Raw genomic sequence first — 6,027 nt, forward strand, 5'->3', positions numbered from 1 at the left:
ATTCATCCAGAAATTTTGTTTACTCCTATCCCCTTCTATCCACCTTCTAGTTCAAGTCCATATTTTCTTTGACCGGAGCTACTGGGACAGTTGTTTGGACTGCCTGAAGCCATTCTCCCTTCTCTTTAGTCCAACTCATCCTATCCATGATGCCAGAGTAATTCTCCCAAAGCACAACTCGTGTCATGTCAAACATCTGCTCAAAGAGATCCAGTGACTCACCAGTATCTTGTAAATAAAGTTCAATCCCCTTATCTGGAAATCTGAAGTTTTCTGTGCTCTTTCCCAATTTTATCTTCCCAACTTTTACTTCCTCTACACCCCTACACCTAACCCGTAACACAGTCAAGTGAAAATCTTTACCATTTGGCTAATATGTCTCTTTTTTCTCAATTCTTCATTAAGACCACTCCATTATTTGTAGTGCCTTATCATCCTTCTAGCCCCAGCCCCCAAATTCCCTTGCACATGCAGGCCCCCAATGTCTCCCACTCCTCTTCTTTATCCCCTACCCACTCTAACTAAAAATCCCCTTCCCTGTGTTGGGTATCTTAACATCTTGGACAAACATGTCTTATAGCATTTAAATTTGACATGTGCACACACACACATGTATACATGCATACATACACACACATCCTGCTATATTATAATTTCACTGTGAACAAAGATTGTGTAGTTTTCCTCCTGGCATTTCCCATAGTACCTAGCATAGACTTTTACAGAGTAAGTGCTCAGTAGTACTTGTTGAATAAACAAATGAATAGAACTCAGGCCTAAAGGTAAGGTGACTATCCGCAATCCCTCTGGTAGTGGCTGAGAGCAGATGATGCTAAAACAAAATCACAGTAGTAGGTTCCTAAGACCATTTTGGGTAAATGATGCTATAATCATCATCATTATTATTGCTGATAATTACTAATCTGGGACTGGCTATTGAATGGACAGCAATGAACAATCTAATTTAGGTAACACAGCTACTGGTACCTAGAAGAATTTCTAGGCAGATATTCACTCAAGTAGAGGCTCAACAAGTGATTACCAATGTATAAAAATGAATACTAAATATTGGTAACAATTTTTGATAGTCCATCTCTCAAGGCTTTATATCTCTACCACTCTATGTATTTTGTTTTCATTTTGAGTTACATTTTTTTTTTAATAGGATCACACTCCATATAAAAGATATGCCATAAATCTAAGCATTCTTATCTTGGGCACCTTTTCTTTTTTTTAATTTTTTTAATGTTTATTTATTTTTGAGAGAGAGAGACAGAATGTGAGTGGAGGAGGAGTAGAGAGAGAGGGAGTCACAGAATCCAAAGCAGGGTCCAGGCTCTGAGCTGTCAGCACAGAGCTCAACATGGGGCTCGAACTCACAGACTGTGAGATCATGGCCTGAGCCAAAGTCGGACGCTTAACTGACTGAGCCACCCAGGCGCCCCACCTTTTCTTTTTTTAATACTACATATTAAGTGCTCTTTATAGACTCAGTGAGTCATTAAACATGTCATATGCACATGTATTTCTGTGGGTAGCACATACCTGGTGCCTTGCTGATAGTATGTTATGCATACTGAAAGAATCCTCACCCTCCAAAATGCTCCTCCCACCTACCATTCCTGCTCTTTCCTGCTCATTATAGATTTTCACTTCGATGTTTAAAGCAGGAATCCTTATAAGTCATTTATCCCACGGTGGGAATGAGTTTCAGATTCCCTGCCCCCAGAGCCAGCGCAGGGACCATGAAGTCACTGAACTGTGACAGTGAAGAGAAGGGCCAGGATGTTTATGAGAACCAAGTACCATGGACAAGTTTTGCCATTTTCATAATTTGGCCACAGGCCAAGAACTTCTCTGTTTTCTTCTAGTCATTTCTTCATTTTACAGCTTCTCCTCAATACAGTTTGACATGATCCCTATGCTTTTAAAAACTTTCTGCCTATCGCTTCTCAGCTTTTTGGCTAAGATCAAATGTAGTATCTGTTCTTATCAGTTTAAAAACTTTCCAGCCAGAAGAGAGAATATCAAAATATATTTTATTAGCACTCTTTAGAGCAAGAACGAGGCTGTGTGCCCCCATGTAGGAAGTTGCTTATGTATCATAGTTACACAATTAGTATGTGGAAATGGAAACTGAAAAAACAAATCCTTATCCTCTATGTTTTATTGGTATTAAATGTAGAACGCTGCACCAAACCATTTTCGAGTGAAAATGTTAAGGATCTAAAAATGTGACAGGTTGTTTGGTTTTACAGTTTTAATCCACGTTATTTCAAAATATTCAAGATCACTCCGTTTTTTTCGCTTGGGGATTGAAATTATTCTTTGAGATCTAGACTCTCTCATGTCTCGAATACTAAATATCAATTAATGTCAAAAGAAGAAAGCTATGTGGAATGTGAAAGAAGGCCAGCTCACCCACCTGGTCATCTCTGCCAGGCACAACAATTTGGGCTAAGCTCTGACGATCCTACTATAAGTTCTTAGTAATTTTCTTCTCAGCGATTCCCAGACATGTTATACTCAAACTCACTTGTTATCACAACTGGAGGTGTAGTTAGGGTTCAGATGTCACACTATTTTCTTTAGGTTTGTGCCATGCTGAAACCACCCTTTCATGGTGTCCTTGGCTTCTTTCAGAAATGGAACCCGCATTGATGGACTCAATATATGCAAAGGCCTACTATCTAGCAAGTGGCTGTGTTTTCTTCATTTTGTAAACAGGCAGAGATATCAGTGAGATTATTATTCAGCAAATTTTTACTTCCTCCCCCAACTCCCAGTTTCCTGAAGGGAATATACTTCCCCAGCCCTCTGATGCTAAGCTTGGCCATGTGACTTACTTTGGCCTCACAGTAAGCAGAGTGTAATGCCTTGCCTTCTTGATTTGGGCTTGACCACCCATGGGATTTGCTTCGGCCAATGGGATGTGAGCTGACGTGACACAAGACTTGACATAGGCTTGTATTTTGCCATAGAAAGAACATATTTTCTGTAATCCCTTGTTTAAGGAAAATGAGATACATGGAAGAGATCTTGATCTAACCTACAGTGTAAGTCAGACAAATCCCAGCACACATGTGAGAAGTGTTTCTTTGTGTACTAGGAGCATGGTTGTCGTGGTGAGTGGCTAAGGCCATCAGTAATGCAATGTACTGAAGCCCCTATAACCTGCTATCTACTGCACTTTGACCTCTCTGACTCCAGTCCTTGTCACCTCCAATCTATCTTGCCCAACACTGCCACTTTTAATGTCCAAAATCTCTCTTGTAATCATGTTGCTTTTTAGATGATGTTTTGGATATCTTTGTAATTAAGAGCAAGTTTCATAAACTGTGTCTTCTGAGAGCAAATACCCCTCAAATGATAAAAAAAAAAAATACTCCCTTGATAAAAGGCTCTGTAATCATATGTATCTGGGAAATGCAGGGTTGAAAAAAATGTTAATTAAGTGTTTGAATGTGTTTTTGTTTTTGTTTTTGTTTTTGTTTTTTACTGCATAACTTCTCAGAGCCCTTACTGTGTAAATGTGCATTGTGCTTCTTCAAGCAGGAGGCCTGGGAGACATCATGTTTTAAATTTGTTGACCCTGAAAACGTTATATTTTCCAGGAACACAAATTAACATCTCAAGTATCACAATTTGGGAAATGGTAGTCCATAGGATAAAGCCAAAACCTGCATGACATTAAAGAGCCTACACATGGGGGCGCCTTGGGTGGCTCAGTTGGTTGAGCGTCCAACTTCAGCTCAGAACATGGTCTCATGGTTCATGAGTTTGAGTCTTGCCTCGGCTCTATGCTAACAGCTCGGAGCCTGGAGCCTGCTTCTGCTTCTGTGTCTCCCTCTCTCTCTGTGCCTCCCCTACTTGCTCTCTGTCTCATTCTCAAAAATAAATAAACATTAAAAAATTTTTTTTAATGCTTAATTATTTTTTTATTTTTGAGAGAGAGACAAGCGCAAGCATGGGAGGGGCAGAGAGATAGGGAGACACAGAATCTGAAGCAGGCTCCAGACTCCGAGCTGTCAGCACAGAGCCCAACGAGGTGCTCGAACCCACGAACCATGAGATCATGACCTGAGCTGAAGTCCGATGCTTAACTGACTGAGCCACCCAGGCGCCCCAACCGTAATTTTTTTTTAAAAAATAAAGAACGTACACAGGAACCAAACACATTTTATCATATTTTTATAATTTTTTATATTTTACATTATAAAAATAGTATAATCTCAATGAAAGTTTTAAAAATACAGAAAAATAAAACCTTTTAATTATATATAGTCCCATTCCCCAGAAATGACTAGTATTTGATTTTTTATTTCCTTCCAGTATTTATGTTATAAATACTTTATCTGCTTGTGATCCTATGGCACACTAAAATTATAAGTACAGACTTTACTTTTATATTTATAAAAAGATATATTACAAATGAAATATATTGTTAACATTTTATTTTCGTTTTTACTATGCCATATTTCAAGCAAATAAAATTGTGTGTACTATTTAAATAAGTGTAATGTACCTACCTACTATATCACTTTGCCAGATATGAACATCTTCATATACATGCCTCAGATTTTTGTTTTCTCAAGGAAAAATCACTGTAGAATGGTCAATGCCCCTTCTGATACCCCTCCCCAATTTTACATCTGTCCCCAAAGAAAACAGCCATCTTGAATTTATCATTTCCTTGTATACTTTTGTAATTTGACTATATACATTGTATCCATAAACAAAGTAAGGTTTGATTTTTAAGTTTTTAAACTTATAAAACTCAGATCATACTATAAATATTCCTTTGTAACTTGCATTTCCTCTCTCAATATTATGTTTTTTTGAGTTTATTCCACATTGTTCTTTGTAGCTCATGTTCAATGATTTTAATTACAGTATCGAAGATGCAACCAATTTTTTATCCATTTTTTCCTTTTTATGGATTTTATATCCACATTTTTATCATTATAAGCAATGCTGCAACAATCTAAAAGTGTAATATGCTGGATCATGGATATGCACATTGTTAACTTTCCTAAATACTGACAGTAATTTCTTGTTTTTTTTTTTTTTAATTTTTTTTTTTCAACGTTTTTTTTTTATTTATTTTTGGGACAGAGAGAGACAGAGCATGAACGGGGGAGGGGCAGAGAGAGAGGGAGACACAGCATCGGAAACAGGCTCCAGGCTCCGAGCCATCAGCCCAGAGCCTGACGCGGGGCTCGAACTCACGGAGCGCAAGATCGTGACCTGGCTGAAGTCGGACGCTTAACCGACTGCGCCACCCAGGCGCCCCTCTGACAGTAATTTCTAAAAGCTTGTGCTAATTTACATTCTCATAGTAGGGTGTGAGAGTTCCACAACACATCCTCACCACCAAAGGTATAGCCAAACTTGTAAATTATTGACGATTCTGATGGGTTTGAAAATATATATTGAGGTTTTATTTTGAATTTCTCTGATGACTTCTGAGGCAGAATATTTTTTCATGTTTACTGGTCATTCAAGTTTCTGCTTTTGTGAGTTGTGTTATTTATATCCTTTGAATATTGTGGTTTTGAAATTCAATTCCTTCCTAGTTATAATAATAAAACATGCTCAGTTGTGAAATTCTACAGCAAACTGCAAGGAAAAAAACATGAAATCACCTCAAATCCCACCACTTACTGGCTAATATTATTAACATTCAGCTACATTTTTCTTAGTCTTTTAATACATGTAATTGTTTTATACAGCTAAAGTGAGGAGCAACTGGAAGGAGGACCTTGGTGAGAAAATTTTCCACTGGGTTGTTCATAATCTTTTCCAGATTAAATCCCAGGAAATAGAGTTGTTTAATATGTGTTTAAAAAAAATACAGAACACTGTCCTTCAAGATCTCCGGCATTGAAAGTGGCCGGAATATAAATATTCACTTTACTTTTATGTAGAATGAAGTCAAAATTTTTGAGCCCTTTTCCAGACTCTCTTAGTGTTGCACATAGGTCGTCCATTGTCAACAAGCACTTGGAGAGAAGAATGCCATGGACA

The 6,027-nt window shown here is 37.9% G+C and overlaps 1 pseudogene; it reads left to right on the forward strand.

The window, feature by feature from the left end:
- The first annotated feature begins 1,944 nt into the window (after nucleotides 1-1,944).
- LOC115527870 lies at nucleotides 1,945-2,054 on the forward strand (annotated as a pseudogene).
- Nucleotides 2,055-6,027: the final 3,973 nt, after the last annotated feature.

Source organism: Lynx canadensis, chromosome D2, assembly GCF_007474595.2.
Source record: "Lynx canadensis isolate LIC74 chromosome D2, mLynCan4.pri.v2, whole genome shotgun sequence".
Lineage (NCBI taxonomy): Eukaryota > Metazoa > Chordata > Mammalia > Carnivora > Felidae > Lynx > Lynx canadensis.